At 44.4% G+C, this 20,110-nt stretch overlaps 1 protein-coding gene across 1 annotated transcript in view; it reads right to left on the bottom strand.

Annotated features, from left to right (window-relative positions):
* Positions 1-2,170: 2,170 nt before the first annotated feature.
* The window catches only part of CFAP221 (cilia and flagella associated protein 221), a 53,512-nt gene continuing 35,572 nt past the window's right edge, over positions 2,171-20,110 (bottom strand). Inside the window, exon 26 of the transcript XR_005586166.1 lies at positions 2,171-2,722. The gene's annotated coding sequence lies outside the window, so the exon portion shown is untranslated. The remainder of the gene's footprint in view (positions 2,723-20,110) is intronic.

Here is a 20,110-nt window from a genome sequence, read left to right as displayed (position 1 = left end):
GGGAAAAGACGTTAATCTCTCATGAGGGTGGATGTATTTTGTTGCCAAAACCGGGCATTCTCCCCGACAAAAGTCACCTCGCAGTGGGTATGCACTGATTGGATTGACAAACAGCAGTCTGGCGACAAAACTTGGTAGTGTAGACAAGGCCTGAGGAAGTCGGTGCCTATGAATGTGGCCATTCCAGATTCTTGAAATATGCCTTTTATATCACACATTTTATAAGTTTGGTTTCCTATGTAGTAATGTGAAGCCAGCTTGGAAAATGTCAGCATTCTAAGGGTTAATAATAAACAAAGTCACGCAGAGGTAAAGGAAACACAAAATATAAACCAAAGACTGCTCCCCAAAACACAATGGACCCAGTTAATATGTGAGCCTGGCTATTTTGCACTGCTCCACTGGCACATAACAGCTGTAAACTTGACTTAAATGTACCTTTGAGGATTCCTTCTGCCTAAGAGAATCCCCATGTGGTGTTGAGCCACTGCAGCAACATCTGTATCACTCACCCACCTTATACTCCTGCTGCATGGGTGTTCCTATGCCCTGGTGATCCCTGACTGCCAGAATTGTCTCTGTGGACTATGGGCAGCTGGCATAAAGTACAGCAGCCCTGAGGCTACTCTACTTTAAACCAGGGGTTAGTCTTGGACTGAGCACATCTAGACTGGACCAGAGAACCCAGCCCCAAGAATGAAGGACAATTAAGGGACCTTGAGTCTGGGGAACAGGAGCATGAAAAAAAAATGACTTGAAGGCTGGAAAGAAAATGAAGAGAGTTTTTATCTCTGAGTTAAAGCATCATAGGTTGGAACAGAGCTGTGAGAAACAGCGGTCCTGCCTGCTGCACGCATTGCCGTGTTCCTGACCGCCGGCTCCCCGTTTTGTGGTTTGGAGTTAGTTTTGTTCCGTATAGACACATTCTACTTCTGCATGCAGATTAAGATTCCTGCTTTTCATCTGGCCAGAAGGATGTTATTGTTTATGATGAATTGTTTCTGTCCCAGAATAAAAAGGAAAGATCCAGCTGCTGATCTATAAACTTTCCCATATCACTTAGGCTGTCATTTCCTCCTTAAACAGAGGATGTATTCTGGGCCCCACATATCATTTACTAGATGCAACTTCAGCTCTTTTGCTTTTCCCTTTTCAAGGCTGCTTGTTTCTTCAGCAGTTAAGCAGGGAACAGCCTTATTTAGTGGTGTCTGATGGATTCAGTGATGGGGTGACACTTGCTCCATCAGTTTGCTACTGAAAGTCCGGACTAACTCAAAATTACTGTGATTCTCCATGAAGTTATGAAAGTGACCCACTACCCAGACAGTGGCATGCAGAAAGTTATAAAAGTTAGTGGCTTCTGGCCATAGCGTGCCATTGATTTTAAACTCTTGTTTACCCTTTCTCATAATAAATGAGGCAGTCACGGCTCTAAGGAGCTTACAATCTAATTTAAGACAGACTTGACAAGTGGGTGTACAACAAACAGATGGAAAAATGAGTGAAATACGTAATAGTTACCTCAGTCCCCTATGGGAACTGCTAGATGGTTTTGAGTCAATTAATCCTGAATGAGACATCAGTATAATTGCTATCAGAAGTCTCTATGAAGTGGGTCTTAACAGGGACAGGAGAATGGCTTTATCAAATAATCAGGGGAGGGTGAGGGCACGAAGACATCTGTGGGAGAAGTGGACAAATGGGCTATTGAGACTGGTTCTGTTGGTGGAGAGGAGCAGATGTGGGTAATTAGGGAGGAACTAGCTGTGAAAGGCCCTAATGGTAATGACAATAGATGGAATTCTGGCATCACTGAAGTCAATGGGAGTTTTGCCACAGACTTCAGTGGGTCCAAGATATCACCTAAGAAGTTTATATTTGATGCAGTGCAGAATGGGGAGCCAGTGAAGGGCAATATATAATATGGCAATTCCTGTGTCCTTAACCAAATTCCCCATTGGAGTCAGGGGGAAGCTGTGCTTAAAAATCGCTGTCACTGTGGCACCTTGTTTTATAAATGAAGTGACTCAATAAATGCAGCGCTGGATATTCTGGGCCAGATCCTGGACCGGTGTATATCTGGGCTGCATTGCTTACGTCGGGGACTGGTGCTGAATTGCCAGCACTGCATCGACTAAACTGAGTCAAACTTCGCTGAGGTTACAGGGGGAAGAATTTGGCCCAAATTACTGATGACTGGTGGTGGTCTGAGTCTTCCATAACAAGAAGTGTTCTGATAGTTAAGTGAACATCAAAGCCTCTAGGAAACAATGAAAAATTTTGTCTCAAGCTCTGGACACTTTAACTTGCAGCTCTTGTGGAAAGTGCGTACGAAATTATCTTGTGACTACCATTTTTCATTGTTAGTTGCATCAGAAACGCTGGGCTGCTCTGCAGATTTATTTCATGAATCACGGTTAACTCAGCTTTCAATTTGTCCTTTTATTTCTTGATTTCCAAAATGCTGTGTATCTCCTGTTGCTAGAAGAATATAAATTGTCCTAGCAATACATTTTTTTAAAGAAAATTCACTTCTTGGTGCCAGCCCACACCAGTATTGTGGGTGTCCTCAGATTTGCAGCCATAATGGCCAAGTACTGCTGTACATGATTCCCCTGCAAGATATATATAATTCCTCTCTCTTCTTCCCCTTCCCCTCTCATTTGTTCCGTCTTCAGCTTCTTGTGAGGTTCTAAATCCACTAGATGTCCACAGAATTCTCCTGTTAAAACAGAAGAGACAAGACCCAATATTTCTAATATAAAATAGCAATTTCTTCCTTCCCCCTAAACGCTCTCTCCCAGCACTCACGTCTTTATACATGGTAAAGAAATCAAACAAAAAGGCACAAACATTTTTTTATCTTTCTATGTCACCTTTATAATTAAATGGTTTCAGGATGATCATGTTTTTGGCCTCTGCTTTACTGAGCACATAACGATCCTTTGTTTCCCATCAGGAAACCCAGGCATAGGAGCAGCAGGCTCAAGGTAGCAGCTATTGCTCATTTCATGTGTAAAACTCCAGGAATAAATGACTTTGCTGTTAATCAATCATCAGAGCTGAATTTGCTGGGAAACATCTACAATTCAAGGATTAGAAACACTAGCTTCATTATATATTAAGAACCAACGGCTAGAAGCTGAAGCTGGACAAATTCAAATTGGAAATAACGTGCAAATTTTTAACAGTCAAGGTGATTAACAGTTGGAACAACCCGTCCAGAGAAGTGATGGATTCCCGTTCTCTTTGAGTCTTCACATCAACACTGGATGCCTTTCTGAAAGTGATGTTTTAGTCCAGTGGCTTCAGGGCTGAACGTGTCCCTTTGGTTTTAGCTGTTCTCACAGTTACTAATCTAAAGTCTGACTGGCTCAAATACTCCATACTACATCTATTTCTACTCTTTAATGGAGTTACACTTGTTTATCCCAGGAGCTGAATTCGGCCCAACGGAATTTCATTCACAGCCACTACAATCTAGACGTCATCTTTCACTCTGAACTTTATAGAACTTAAAAAAAAGTAAGTTACAAATCAGGGCTAGCTTATTTCATGGGACAGCTGATGATCCCATACTTTGAAGCTGTCAAATTTCTGTAACAGACAGAATTCTTTCAGACAGTTGTGCTCTTTGCACTTTTGAGGGAAACATGATATGAGAGTCATTGCTGGGAAAGTTCTCCAATGTCATCTCCATTCCAAAGTAAACAAGCAATTCACATAGGACTAGACCTCTGTTCTTTTGTTACTCAAGTAGCTGCAGGAAAACTTAATTCAAAATAAGATAGTGAGTCAAAAAAGATTTCAAAATGCACTTGTTATGGATCTGAATAGTTAGGGAGTTTCTTATATGCAGTTTTATAAGGCAGATTGCTGTCCCTTATGGAAAAGATTCAGGCCAGGATTTTCAAGTGTGACTAGTAATTTTGGGTACTCAGCTTCAGATACTTTAAAGTCACATGATTTTCATAAAACACTGAGTATCCACTGTCTGAAAATCAGGCCTCTTTAAGTTGTCTCAGGTTGGCCACCCATAAATGAAAGCATCTAAAATCATTCATCACTTATTAAAATCTTGGCCTTATGGAATTTAATGGAAATGCAACTGATGTCCCAAATTTTCCTGTCACCCCGCCCCCCTTATCAGTAATGGAATCTATCTGAACCCCCCCTCCGCATTATTGCACAGTTGGTTCAGCAGAGGAGCTGGAGCAGAAGACGGAGCTCAGGGCGGAACCAGGGCTAGAGGCTGAGCTGGGCTGGAGGCAGAGAGGGAACCCGGGCAGAGCTGGGATGGGCCAGAGCAGGAGGTGGAGTGGAGCTGTGGCTGGGGCCAGAACTGGGCTAGGGAGCACTCCTTCCCTTTCCCCCCATGCGGGCTGGCTCAGGCCCCACTGCATGCCCCCACAATGTTCCTCTATGCCCTTCTAGGGGGGCATGACGCACAGTTTGGGGACCACTGGTTCATATAGAAATTAACAGATCTATAGAAATTCTACTAAAAATTCTGGGCCACATCCTCAATTGATCTAAATCAGCAGAGCCCCACACTGAAATGGGTGGATCTTTGTTGAGTAAGCCAGCGGAAGAGCTGAACCTCGGGGGTTTTAACAGAGAATAATCTTATAGAATTCTATCATAGGGAACTCTCTATTCAACGCCACATGATGTTCCAAACATTTTATAAAAAGTTTATCATTTTCTATTACATTTTATAGGACTTCTCCAGGATGGGAGAATGTTCTTAAGTTATCCCTTTTTCGCCTGATAAGTTAAGGCCTGTTACCTTCCCTGTGCATCTCAGACTCTCATTGCCTTGAGCGGGTATTTGAAGTGCACGTGAACAGAATGCAGGGTTAGCTCCTAAGTGGGCATGTATTATGCCAGCAGCAAGTAAAGCCATCACAAAAGTCCACATAGGGCCAAATTCTACCGGTTTTGCGAATGTAAGTAGTCCCAGTGGGACTGACTGTCTGTAAGGTGAGCAGGATCTGATGTACTGTAATGCAGTTTATGTTAAGTGCAGCATTATCAAAGACAATGAGTATATCACATATATATATATATGGGTGTGTGGCGGGGCATTCGCCTTACACTAGCCTAGAAAGGGTTAAGGTGGCTCAGAGGGAGTTAGGTAAGAGGATGGGCCACACCTGAAGGAGAGACAGGCTTGATAGGCAAGCACTGACTGAGGATGGAGCCCAGCGGGGCAGGGGCAGGCAGGGCTGGTATAGGGTCAGGCGGTGAGGACAGGAGGGGGCTGCAGTGTGGAAGACAGCAGTTATTCTGTGGGCTTAGGGAGGGAAAGGAGGAAAGAGTAGAAGCCCTGGGAGCCTGGCCCTGAGGGAAGGGTTTACCCAGAAGGGTGGAGGATGAGGAAGCCTAATAGAGACAGAGTAGGAAGCAGCCCAGGGAAATAGCAGCAAGTTTTGGGACAGAGCAGACCTTAGCTGTAGGATCCCTTGGCTGGTATCCAGAGTAGCGGGTGGGCCCACGTCCCCCTACTAGCCACTGGGGAAGCGGCACAGTCTGGGCAGTAGAATGGAAGGCTGCTTGCGACAGATTGTCCGGTGATACTTTGATACCCTGGAAGGGGGAAACTATAGTGACCTGGCTGGGGGGCCAAGCCACGAAGAGGGAGCCCCCCAAGCTACGAAGAGGAAGCACTGCAAATCTTGGTGCATGAGAGGAGATGCGATGTGAATGAGAGACAGAAGGGGGCATCAGACCGGGTGAAGCTATTCCCACAAGAAGGTGCCCCAGTGGTGTGTGGAGAACCTGTGACAGGCTGCTAATGTCTGAGAGGAAAATTATGAATGATTTCTACATTTTGTTTCTAATCAGTGCAGCTGCTGCTAGGTTAGCTGAAACAGAGTGAGTGGGAAATAGCTTATTTTCAGATATTTATTGAGTGATGTTGACAAGTATGTAAAAGGGGCTAAAAATAGCCATGTCTTCCTTTCTGAAGGAAAACAGAAGAGTATCATCTCTTCAGAGTAAATGGGGCAGAAAGCAAGAAAGAACTAATAACTTTCTAAGAGGCATTAAAGAAGTCTTATCGCAAACAGAGCTGGCATACCATAATTACAGGAGCCACAACAGTGAAGTGTTAGCTTTTATTCATGTAAATGAAGGTCAGAGGTTTTGCTGTAGAAAATAATATTTTAAAAAAGATTGGTAGGGTAAACATTTGTAAAGCATCGTGCTCCTTAAAATTGTGGAGTGCTCTAAGCTCATAATGAAGGTAACCAAGAACAATGCTGCTTAGATAGTGGACGAGATTGAAAATATAGTGGGCCAGGAATTCTGCAGGACTAGCGTAGTCCATTAGAATCAATGGAGCTATTCTGATTTACACCAGCTGAGGACCTGGTCTCTGTGTATTAAGGCTAAACCAAGGCTCTCATTAAATACATTTGTACAACGAAAATGTGATTTGTGCCCTCTCCCACAAGCCCTGCTCTTGCGGGATGTCCCAGTGAATTCAATGGAACAGTTCCCTTGTGTACAGATTGTGTGTACAGATTGTGAAGTTTGCAAAAACAGTCTGTCAGAGCATGATCCAGCTCCCATTGACACCAGTGGAAGATTTCGATTGTTGGACCAAGTCCTGATTTGGTACGTGCAGTATTATAGGTAAACCATGGCAAATATTTAAAAGAACGAGGTGGGAAAGAGGCAGATGTTTATATTTGTGAAAATAAAAAGATGCAAGAGCCCAGGCACGTACAGGGCTTTTCCATTGTTAACCAATATTGCAATTACTTTAAAATGACGGTAGTTCTGCCTACATGCTATGTAAATAATTATTTTATTTAATCTTAATAGGAGATGGACTGCCAAATTTATTTCTGGATTTCTTAGCCTTTTGTGGACAAAAATTGGACTTGGAACATTATTTTCCCAAACGTACTTGCATTCTGTAATTGTGAGAATTTCATAATTCACAGATTTTAAAGGCCAGAAGAGACTATTATGACCATCAAGTCAGACATCTTGCAGAACACAAGCCATAGAATTTCATGCAGCGACTCTTGCACAAAGCCCAATAGCTTGAGGTTGAACAAGGACACGTCAGTCCTCTACAGGAGCCAAGATCTATTCATATCGTTTTATTTCCACCAGCATGTTGTCAAAATCAAACTGTTTTGTCTCTGAGGCCCTTTTGGGAAACATTTGTGAACAGGACTTTATGAAGAGCTTGCTTCTCCTCTCACACCATCCTAGTGAAACTTTGCCCCAGTTAATAGCTGTTTTAAATTAATTATTTAATGTATAAAATCCACCATAGCAACAATGTGTGCTGGGCTCCAAACTCTGGAATAGCAACTGTAAATGGTTACTTTAATAGTAATACCCAGCACTTTTTGCCTCCTAAGTGCATTATCAACTTGTATATAGTTAAGCTTCACATCTCCCCCGTGAGGTGGTGGTGTTACTGCATTTCAGTCTCGGAAACTGAGACAAACAGAAGTAAAGTGACTTCCCCAAATGGGAGTCTGGTGTAAAGGGCTGTGGACTGGAAGTTTGGAGACCTGAGTTGTATTCTTGGCTCTGCTACTGACCTCCTGTGACCTTGGGTGAGTCACTTAAGCCATCTTTGGGCTTCTGTCTCCCCATCTATAAAATGAAGATGATATTTACCCTACTTTGTAAAGTGCTTTGACAGCTACAGATGGAAAATACTGTATAAGAGTCTTACAGGGCAAGGATTGTCTCTATCCTATAGGTATGTCCACACTGCAAAAACAAACAAACAAAAAACCCAGTGGCAGTGAGTCTCAGAGCCCAGGTCTATAGACTGGAGGTTGTGCTATGAGGCTGATAACAGCCTTGTAGCTGTTCCAACTCAGGCAAGTGGAGTGGGCTTCAGAGCCCATGCTCCAGCCTGAGCTGGAACATCCCACATGGCTATTTTTAGTGCTGTGGCATGAGCCGAGTCGGTAGACCTGGGCTCTCTGAGACTCACCACCGCTGGGTTTTTTTTTTTTTTTGCAGTGTAGACATACCCTATGTTGCTACAGCACCCAGCACAATAGAGCCTCAATGCTGATCAGGGCCTTTAGGCATTAACGGAACATACATATTTATTACTGATCAAGTATTTTTATTTAATGTAAAAGTTGGAATAGAACCTAGGAATTCCTAGTGCTCAGTCCCCCTCAGAGGCCATTGCGCCTTTTCTCACCTTTGACAAGTGAGGAAATGATCTGATCTACTACTTGACATTGAGACAGGTTCCGTAGGTGTTAACCACACTCTGTGGGCTGAAGAAGCCACGCCCCCTCACCCTTGCTGGGCATGCTCAGAGTGGAACCAGAGTATAAAAAGGGAGTAGCTCAGCTCAATCTGGGCTGATTTGCCAAGAAGGAGACCAGATGTGTATTGCAGGCTCCTGCTGGGAAGCTGCCAGAACCCCAGGCCATGGAGGCCAGCTGTGCTGAGATCCCAGTGGACACCCAACTAACTGCCGAGGCCGTGAGATTGTTGTCACTGGAAGTCAGGGTAGGAAGCAACTCAGGGATTGGGACTGTAGCAATGAGCGACTGAGACTGAGCACAAAACTACTGGCTCCTCTTGGCCCTGGTTTAGGACCCTGTGGAGAAGGTTGGGGCCAGGTCCCCCTACTCTGGCTACACCTGCCACTGTCAAAGGACAGTTTTATAGGCTCTTGCCACCTGGCTGTGCTGCCCTGCGTAGAAGGGCTGCCATGTTGACATGAGGTACTAAACCACTTGAGCCCTCAAATCCCCATTTTGTCCCCCCCACTCATGACCCAACACCCCGTGACAGGGTGTACCTATCTCATGACAAGGTGTGTACCTACCCCGTGACAGATATGTTTTGCATTTAAAAAGTGAAAGCTATAGCAATACATTCAGAAAAATCATTTCACTCTAGGTCCCATTGTTCACTTTGCAACATCGGTGGGGGGCAGGAAGTGCCCACTCTGTAAAACTCACTAAACTTTCTGTTCCAATTTATAAAAAGTTTGTGGAATGTTTCACTTGAAACAAAACATCTCTCTCTAGGCTCGTGTGTGTGGGAGGTCGGATATCACCATACAGGGCAACTTCCCCTCAGTGGTTCAGCAAGGACACCCACGCTCAGGTTGTTGCCTCTCTTGGGTGGAGACCCATGTCTCTCTTCCTTCTGACCAGGGCATGGCCAAGCTGCACAGCTCCCTGCCTTCACCGTGCATTTCCCAGCAAAGTCAGTCTGCCTAAACAGACCTCCTTACTGCTTCTTCAGAGACTGATAAGAGTGATTGCTACAGATATAAAATCCGACACAGTTCTTTCTACTTTATTCTTAAGGTAAAAAGCATTACAGAGGAAAACATACTAAAACCAATAAAAGAACCTTTATGCATGCTAATGGGCTTACCAGAGTTCACCCTAACTTGGATTCTCACAGGCCCAGTCCTTCCAACCCTCCCCTAAGGCCCTCTGTGGAGCAGGGGTCCTGTCCGGTTGCTGAATCAGGAAGATGGCTATGAGCCAGTTTAAACTCGAGCTATTATCCAAAAGTCTCTTCTTTGTCTGTTGGGCTCTGGAGAATCCTGTTTGGACTAGGCTTTGTCTACACTGGACTTTCGTCAGTAAAACTTTTGTCGTTCAGGGGTGTGAAACTGCCCCCCCACCCCATGACAAACATTTTACCGACGAAAAGCGCCAGCATGAACAGTGCTTTGTCAGTGGGAGAGCCGACAAAGCTACTGCCGCTCAGGGGGGTGGAAGTTTTTTGTCGTTGGTAGAGCTCTCTCTGCCGACAAACAGCGGCTACACTGTGCGCCTTTTAGCGGCATGGCTGTGTTGCTGAAAGGTGCGTAGTGTAGATGTAACCCTAGTGTACGTGTATCCCTCCAGAGCGGCGGCTTGAAAGGCTGATAATGGAGGATGTTCACGAGCATTCCCCCTCGCTACTAGAGAAGGGACAGACCATGCCACAAGAACACATACACAGCTGCATGTTTAATGCCATGTACCCCAAAGTCATTAACCTTAATTCAACAGAGTTTATCTTTATTCCAAAGGTTTCTTCAGGATATTGTCTGTGTCACATGGGGGTTGGAGGACATATGGGATAGGGTTGCTGTATGCCTGTCCCTGGCTCTGGAATGAAGGAGGAGGCCCTGTTCTTGCTCGGCTTTGTGGTTATTCTTACAAAGACTGTTCTAAATTTCTGATAGTCCATTCCCTTGGGATTTGCTAGGGTTTATTAAATCCAAAAAGAGTGATAGATGAGTAGAGATGATTCACGTCAGTGCATATAAACAACCCTGGGTGTTTGAGAGATTCAATGCGGGGGCCCCTCTCTCAGAGCCAACATGCTGCTGTGATCGCCTATGGGAATCTTTTCCATGAAACAGCACCCGTGGGGCTCCAGCAGTGCCCACAGATGCTCGGTGACCTGCACAGGCTTCTTTTCAAATGGCTGGTGATTGGCCAAGAAGCTTCACTTTAGCAGATTCCTCCCGTCTTTGCCCAGCCCCAAAGCTTCTGCATCAAGGTGTTTCTGCCCAGATGATTCCATTCTGTAGAATGCCAGAAAGAATGGATCAAGGAGTGACTTTAAAGCTCACCTCCCCAGTTGGAGACAATATCTGTTTAAATCAAGGACTATTAGTTCTTGTGCCAGCTGGGCTCAGCTGCCACAGTATGACATAAGGAGAAGTGCCAGGATCCAAACTATCTAGGGCTTGGAGTTCCCTATTCTAGCTTTGGAACGACTGTTTAGCATAGCAAGAGGCATTAGAGACTAAAAGGGCTGATTTCCTCCTTCCATTGCTGTCAATGACAAAACTCTCATTGTTTTCAGCAGGGTCAGGATCAGAGACAAAATCCAGATTGTAAGCAGAAAATTCAGTGTGTCACTTTTGTAAAGCTAACTTTCCTAAACACCTTTATCTGCCTATCTATATAAACACATTACTCCAAATAAATGTGACAGGATAATGATTCAAAGGGTAGCTAAGTACAACTGTGTTTCTCCAGAGTGTACAACTCCACTCTGATAATCTAGTCCAAATCAGGGAGGTGGCCAGGAATTCCTTCAGATAGACACAATGTTTGGGTCTCCAACAGCAAGGGCAGAAAAATAGCTCTAACATTAACATAGATTCCGTTGTTTATTTCTTTTACTCCCTCAGAAAGAGATGCTCAATGAACAAACTAGGCCATGTTGTTCTCTCGTCTGGTCTTCTTCTGATTATGATGACTCAAGGATGAAAGCCAAAACTCCCTGGAAGAGACTCCAAATGGCAATGAAAGACCAGACTAAACTGGTGACTTGACAGTGACTGAATAAATTCCCCTTGATACAAGGCCAGATCCTCAACTAGTGTAAATTGGTGCAGGTTCATTGACTTCAGGGGAGTTTCACAATGCCAACACTAGCAACTTTATTGTAAGTCTCATGATATTCAGTGTTTTTCTTGAAGTCCCAGCTCCTGGAGTCAGGTGATTGTGTGAGAATCTCAGCTTCTTTCTTTCTTTCTAAATAAAGTTTCTAGCTCTCATAGTTGCAGAGAAAAGTTAGAAAACATGACCTGGATGACTTCAGGCTCAAAAGCCAGTAGGCAATGAAACAAAGCCCCAATTGGCCCAGTCTTAACTTCTGACACCGGGGGGGATCATAATACTAAAGTCATACAAATCTCTTTCTTCTCCTCCATCTCCCAACCGGGGACACTGCATAGCAACAAGGCAAGACCTCATCTAGTGCTCAAAAGACCACAGGGAAGAGGACCCAGCTACCATGCCCACTGCTACATCATGGCCCCATCTGGGTCTTAAGTGTCTTGTACAACATCACAGAGGAGGTCTGTGGAAGAGCTAGGACTACAATCTAGATCTTCTAGCTCCTACTCGAGTGCCATGCTTCCTTCCCCTGCATCATCTCTTTTAGCATGGGAAAGCGAAATTCTACCCTATTGATGGGTATTGAAGCAAACAGAAGTTCACCTAAACTAGTGAGCTTAACAATCTGAGCTTCATTCATCATCAGTAAACTCGGAGAAACAAACGGCAGTGCCCGAAAGTGCCTGATAAGGCGCTGTACTATTGCACGGCTAGGACGTGCATGGCTCTTTCAGCAGAGTCAGCCAGCTGGCTGAGAGAAAGGTCAGAGTAATGCTGTGGAAAATCATGTACCGCATGTGCTCAACAGCAGTTTGAGTCACTGCACCTTCCTGCAGTCGCTGAAGCTGCTCAGCTCCTTGAAATGAGAGGGCCAGAACTTGAGTTGGTGTAAGACAGTGCAGTTCCATTGACTTCAATGCAGCTCCCCTGATTTACATGTTTGCGTGATGGATTGGCCAAGCCAGTGACATTTGCAACTTATTTTAAGGCAGCCTTAAAGAAAGAACTTATGTAAAGTTCCATGGGAATGAGAGAGCGCAAGCACACAGTGAGTGATTCCTTCTGACATTCTGCATGTGAACTGAGACACAAACTGGCAGCTGCCCTGGCAATGGGGAGGCAGACTCCTCTAAATTTAAAGGAGCAGCACACAGAACGACATCTCCCTTCAGTTTCACAGCTATGTACATGGCAGTGGCATTGCCTTTGCTAACTGTATGCACTACTGTGGATGTGTTACAGTCTTTATGAGGTAGCCTCCGTGCATAGTTAATGGCAAGCATTGTATGGAGGTCAGGAAAGCTTTTGTTAAGATCAGACAGGCTACTGTAGATGGTGAATAAGGTGCTGGATTTTACTAGCAACACTAAAGGTGTGCTGGGGTTGAAGCTAGGAGTATCGCAAGTCAGTATCTGCAATTCTTCAGAGGGCTTGGCAAGAAATAAAACCTCAGTGCACCAGTCATTCTCTGCTTCATTGTTCATCCAGAAAGGAAGCTAGAGGTGTAATCAAGCTTTGGAAAAGGCATTGGAGTTGTTCCTGTTTTATACAGGATCCACTACAAATATAACTTATGGCTAGGAAAATCAGCCAATGTTTGTCGGTGCTAATGCATTCTGCCCTGGCTAGATTAAACATTTCCTGCTCTCATGAATAAAGAGCTGGTCTGTAATTAAACTCTCACTAGGCACTAGCTTTGGCTTAAGCTTGTTGGCAGTATGGATTAATTTATATTTAAATCGTATCGAATGACGTTTATTAGGTTAAGATGTGATCTGAGGCTGAGGCCCTTCATCTAACAGTCCTGAGTCGTAAATGGCTGGGTGCTCTGAACTCTGCATCTGCCTTTCCCTGTTTGTCTGAGACAGACAAAGGCTACAGCTACACTAGAGACCTTACAGTGGCACAGTTGGACCGATACAGCTACTTCACTATGCAGCTGTAAAATCTCCTGTGTAGCCACTTGATGCCAATAGGAGCAAGCTCTGCCATTGACATAATTAAACCACCCCCACTGTCAACGGGAGAGAATAGCACTGTCCACAGCGGCGCGCCGGTCGATGTAACTCGTGTCACTCAGGGGTGTGGTGTTTGTTTTCCACACCCTTGAGTGACACATGTTATACTGAGAAAAGTGCTGGTGTAGACATAGCCAAAGTTTGTTGAACTCCACTGAAGGGTGTAAGGCCCATCAGGCTTGCATAAGTCTGGACAGGGGATTTCCCCAATTCCAGCTATTGCAATACCTACACTAGTGCTTACTTTGGACTGGTAACACTGCTATTCGCAGGAGTGCAGTTTATCCTGGATTCAAGCAAAGAGAAGCTCCACCAATGCAAATAGGAGCGTTCCCTGTTGCCCCCACTAAGGGTTTGCATTGATGCAGCGACATGAATGCCTGGCCCCCTATGGCTGAATAGAGGGCAAAGCCCCACTCAAGACAAGGCCTTATGTGAGTCTTTTCTTGGGGTGCATATGGATTTTAAGAATGAGGAATGTAGGATTCTCTACCACTAAATCACATTTGTTTTATATGAAATGTATTCTTCAATTATACACTCACCTAGAGTGCATATATAAATGCAAGAGTTACAATGTAGCTCTGTACAAAATTGCTTCAAGTCATTTTCATACCATGGCCCAGAAAGTCTTTAGCTTAGACAAGCCAGGGCTGTCCCACGGCTTTACAGAAATTAGTTCTGTACCAGCAACAGCATCCACAGCAGTCACTCATGAGTGGGGTCACATTATGCTAGCAAACATTTCTGAAGACGTGAGTCAGCCTGCTCTGGCCATTGTACGCTGGGTAAGAGGGCCAGAATGACGTAGAGGGGCCCTGCCTGTCGTGGGTATTGGGACAGCAGGGTGTTAGGGGATCCTAAAAGCCTCCGTGAGGGGTTGAAGAGAATTCCCTGGGCACAGATGCGGCAGAAGACCCTCATAAGACTGTCTCCCAAGGACCCACTTGGGAGCCTTAGAGTTGGGGGTGTGCTGGGCTGAGGTGGAGGGCAGGAACGGTGTGTCAGGGGTGAGGCCCCAGCATGCAGCATTGTGAAGATTCTGGGCAGCATAACTTATCCCCCCGGTGCTGCCTAAGTCTGCGGGGTGGCTCTCCTGATGCTGGAGCAGCCCAGCATAGCTTGAAGTCACCTTAGCCTCACTTCCCACTTGGCAGCGAGTTCTGTGTTGTGCCTCTTACGTGAGAGTCTGGCCTGCACCTCTGGTCCCTGCCTTTAGATCTTAGGATCTAAGTAAACTATTGACATAGGTGAGGAGCGAAGGGCACAAGCATTTACACCTTGCAATCGTTTAAAGAGACACGAGTTGCCATCTATCCCCATTTGCTCCCAGCATAACCATCATTAACTAATGGATTGTTTTGCTTAGGCATGATTGCAGAGAGATGTCTGGAAGAGGGATTTGAAAGAGCAGTGGTGTTTTGAACAGATCGGGGGAACAGTCCTTGCAGAAAAGGCATTGTGGAAGAACACACAGGGAAGCTTGGGTAGAAGCTGATAAACGGGTAGACAAGGCCTGTGAAACTGGCAGAGCAGAGGAGGTGAAGGAAAGTAGGGGGAGGAAGCTGCGAGAAGAGACAAGAGTGGACAAATAAGGAGGGGCGGCGTTGAATGGCCGTAACTGTTCTGCAGTGTCGCTAGGTGTTGTCAAACAGCTACTAGTGAAGTGATCCTCCATGTGCAAGTATATGTAATGTGACACCCCAGGGCGGGTCATTGGTGTTGGGGACTGAACCTCTGGATTAAAGAGGCCCAGGTCAGTTAGCTGTAAGTCAGCAGTAGACTCAGAAACCTCTCTGGGTTACCACCACTATGAGGGAGAGAGCCCCACGCTGTAAGCCCAGGCTACATATCATATGGGAAATATACATGAAAATGCATAAGCCAGAATCTACCTGACTCAGCAAGTCACCTGAGCACTCCCCTCACATGAGTGATTCCATGGCCTTCACTGGGACTGTTCACATGCTTTAAATGAGGGCTTGTCTATATGGCAAAATTGACTGGAACAACTATTCCGGATTAGCTCCCTGTGTGGATTGTTACTTCTGAAGTGCATTAATTAGTCTGGAATAAAAGCCACTCTTGTTCCTGAATAGAATGTCCACATGGGGAGCTGCTCTGGACTATAGCTGTTTTGGAGTTCTGATCAATTTCCTTGTGCAGACAAGCCCCCAAGTACCATCCCAAACTGGGGCCATTGTTTGTAAAATGCTTTGAGATCATTCAAGATGTAGGGCGCTATATGAATGTAAATGGTTCCTACCCACTGTAGCTGGGCATATCACTATGCATGACACCCATGCCTCTGGTGTTGCCAGCAGCAGCAAGCACAGTGTGTCCAAACATTACACTAATTGCAAGGACAGAACAGCAAGCACCATGGAAGGGCAGAAGCAAAAGCCTTGATTATAATGGCTGAAAGCAGTTCTGATGCATGAGGTCCATTTTCAGAGCAACACACAAGGCATTCAGTAGGCAATCCTTTTAAAAATAATGTGAATTAAACCTCTGCTTCTCCTCTTGCTGCACTCAAAATTCACTCAGTGATACATACATCCAATATCACTGCAAAGGCAAATTATTATTGATTTGTAGGCAACACAGACTATGGGAGACCAAGCTGGTGACATTTTATATTTTTAATAGGGTGGCAATTCATTGCTGAAGCAAGTGTAATTTGGTTAAGAATTCTGAAGCCCTAGCTACAAATTTAATCAGCTAATTTAAAAAATGGCACCATTATCAGTAACTCGTAATTAAACTCTCTCTTAGCAACTACAGTAGTTGAAAAGCTTTTCTCACAGCAGAGAAAACTAACTCACCACAGAAGGTGAAAAAGAGAATGCCCAATAATGGTGAGATACAATCCTTAGGGCCTGATTCTGCAATCTCATTAATGCTCAGCACTGTAGCAGCTTGCAGAATCCAGCCCATAAGGTGCATCTGAAAGCTCTCCTTTGGAAAACATGAATGATACTGATGCAAGAGTGTATCTGACAAGTGAATACCTTACAGGAAGGCATTGCTTCATGGCATTGATATAGTGTCTCTATTGCTGGGGCCACTAGCACCTGCAGCCAGTGACAGAGAATCACCAAATGTTTATAAGAATTTGATCTCACATTTGGAGCACTCATGTAGTTGCCAGGTGCCAGCATGTGTGTTGCTTAACGGTGCCCCTCTAGTGACCAAGTCGCTTCTGCGGTTGCTGAATAGCGCAAGTTATTCTTGCCAAATCTGTCTGGCTATCTATGCCGAATTTCTACCTTCCAGCTCTACTTTTTTTTGTTGATGTAATAGAATCAATACAAAACACTGGATCCTTGTAGAGAAAGAAGGCACGTGTCCACAATGTGTAAGCACAGGAGCCGTGGATCTGGGTATCTGTCCTTTCTTGGAGGATAGGGGCTGCATCCCTGTAGATCTTTAATTAAGTGCTAATGGCAAAATCTGCTATCAGCCCTATACTGTGGAACAACCATCAGTCGTTTTTGAAACATCATTTAGAGGAAAAAGGATTTTTACTGTTAAAACAAACAGTTTAGTTTACGGAGCAGCCTGATCACTGCATACTACTAGTCACAGGCTCAGGAAGGAAAGAACTACAGCTGCTGGAGCTCAGTCACAGCTGCTGGGTAAGCAGGCATAGGGCACTGCCCCAGGGCATGGGTTAAAAGAGTGGGAGAACTGGGGAATTCAACCCTCTGGGATAAGGGAAGGCAGGAGGCCTGATACCTGAGGGGTGCACTCTGAAAGACCAGGGAAGAAACAGAACTGGAGCTAGCACTGCCACCATGCTGGGGTTTTTAAAGGAAAAGGGACCCCCACCCATTCCCCAATCTACACACCTTTTAAAAAACCTGATTTTAAAGGTCTTGGGCAACTTCAGCACATAAGCTGTTACTTCTCAGTGCCTGGGGAAATCATGCCATTGATTTAGGTGTCTAAATATGGGGTTAGGGGCCTAAGTACAAACACCCACATTTGAGATTTTTGGGCTGCAAAATGGGGATCTGATGGGTGGCCCCCAGAGGTTGTTGTGAGAGTCAGTAGATTAATGATTATAAATCAGTTGGAAGATACAAATGCTGTGTGTTATTATTTTGCATTCAGAAAATCACTTAAAAATTTGCACAAATGTACATTTAAATGCTGATTCCTTATGTTTGAAATATATTTTCATACACAGCTTCTAACTCAGACACATGCTGCAGTTTTTCCCCCAGCGACCCTATAAAATGTCATTCAATGTAAAGAGATTGATGGCTTTTCTTACCCTTATGAACAAAAAGTGATGTTAATGCCAAATTATCTAGCATTCTAGCCCAAAGAGGATTTGCAGATGAAAATATTAACAGTTTAATTTTTAAAATGCACATTTTAAGCTAATTTAGTTTATCAATGCTCATATTTTAGGTAATCACAGGGGTAAGTGATAAAGCATGATTCAGAATTTCAATATATATTAGCTCAGCTAATGAGACAGGCATTTGCTAGGTAAGATGAATACATCTTAATTTACCAACAGAAGGTAGATAAATAATAGTTTAGCCAATTAATCCTTTTCAAAGTAAGGGAGGAAGAGGCAGATTGACTTGTCTCCAACAGCACAAATTTACCACATCCTGCCTATCAATTTACATGTTCCTGCCCCATGGAAGTCAGTGGGAGTTTAGCCTAAGTAAACAGTGTATTGAAGTATTTGTCTAGATGGTCATAATCTCTCTCTCTCTTTAGGGTGAAAACCATGTGGTAAATACACACATAGTATTATGGGCTAGTCTGGAAAGCAACTACAAGTTTCCCTACAAGAACTCTTAAGTTACCTTTTTTCAAAAGAACAAGGAGTCCGGTGGCACCTTAAAGGCTAACAGATTTATTTGGGCAGAAGCTTTTGTGGGTAAAAACCCCACTTCTTCAGATCCATGCACTGGTTTGTTTCTGACGTATTGCTGTTTATAGCCCATTTCTAAAAGGATTCTGTGCTTCTCCAGTAGGCAACTTAAGTGGCCTCTCCTAGGGAAACTAATACACTTCTTGTTTTTGAGATATATTGTTTTAAAAAGTGCTACTAGCTTATTTACAAAAATAATGTTTAATCATAGAAATAACTGTTGTGCATGCCAGAAAACTTCTGCATTTAGTGGCTGACACACTTCAGGAAGCACTTATTCTTTAGGCAAGTTTCAAGTTTTCTAAGCAAATGTACAATACATAAACTAAGACAGAGGATGCATGGAATACAATTTAGGAAGAACACAGGAAGCTAAGTCCCTTCTATCCCTGTTATGAGTAGAGCTATGGGGAAAATGAGTTCCCCATTTAATGAAAATTTTTGAGGTTTCAAAAGCGTTTCCTGTTCCATACTGGGACAAAACCAAAATCTTTCACCCATTTTTTTTTTTGGCACCAGATTTGGAATCAAAGCCCCCTCCGCCCATTGCCAATACCTAATGGTTAGGTCACTAACCCAGTCTCCCACAACCTAGTTCTGACTCAGGCAGAGCAAGGGTTTGAACTTGGGTGTCTACCACATCTCAAGTGTCCTAATCTCTGAGCTAGTGTGGTGTGGGTCTTCGAAAAACTTAATTGAAACTGATACATTGGTCAAAACCAAAGCCTTTTAGTATAATCAGCATTTTCCTATAAAAGAAGTTTCACTGAAAAATTCCCCAACCAGCTCTAATTGTGAGTACTTTTTTAACTGATGTGGGATAAGCAAAACCAACATTCATATGCTAGTAGGATACAGAATAGAACTTGGAATTATATACTTAGTGCCTTCCGTAATCCAGGTATCCAAAGTACTTTGAAGTAGTCAGACGGGGAAGTCATAGATTATGGAAGCAAATGTTTGGCAGCCATTGTGGGGTAAATTCCAAATATGTGGTCAGTCAGCATGCCCAACTGTAGTGTGTTGCAGAAACACAACTTCCTATAACTGAAGAATCTGCTACAAAAAGAGTCAGATTCCTGGGGGCACAAAGGGGACATTAGCTGACCTAATGCCCCCTCACCCTGCTGCACAAGGGGTCACTCTGGGTGATAGACTCAGCTCCACACCTTCATGCTGTAGGGATAAAAGATCTGGCTGCTAGACCACCTCTGTGCAGTGGCTGCTGGAGTTGTCCCTGGGGGCTGTGGAAACAAAGCACCTCCACTCTGCATGCTGATCCCTGGCCCTACAAACCCCAAAACGCAGAAGCAAGGTGCATCGCTTTGAAGATGGGCGGTTCTGAGGTTCTGCCAGTTGGGGGGCAGCTGTAATTACCACCACGATTGCATAGGGAACAGTGCTCTGAGAGCTGTTTTATCAACACATTCTCTGGCTGCCCTGGCCACATCCCTTTCCCCACCCACTTTCTGACCCCTTCCTCCACCACCACTATAAGGAGAAACTTGGCTGCTTTGTGCTGCCTCAGTCTAGCATCAACCCTTCTAATGGGGGTCTTTACCCTGGTTGGGAATTGAACCCAGGTGTCACCCTGCAAATTAGAGTGTTAAAGAGACAAGTCCCACTAGGCCTGTTGCAAACATGCCTGATTTCCTTCAATAGGAAAAGGAAGCAGCATGTACCTCCCATATTGAAACACGCACTGTAATAAGAGACTCTACAGAAACCCAGTACTTTGCAACTGTCCAGATTTGCCTTATTGGCAGCTGTGACTAGGCAGCTAGCAGCAACCTACTGTCCTACTTAGCCTCTCTGAGACAGCAAAGAAA

This window comes from Mauremys reevesii, linkage group 11 (genome assembly GCF_016161935.1).
Source record: "Mauremys reevesii isolate NIE-2019 linkage group 11, ASM1616193v1, whole genome shotgun sequence".
NCBI lineage: Eukaryota > Metazoa > Chordata > Testudines > Geoemydidae > Mauremys > Mauremys reevesii.
The sequence above is the reverse complement of the archived record's forward strand: the minus strand, read 5'-3'. Positions and strand labels throughout refer to the sequence as shown.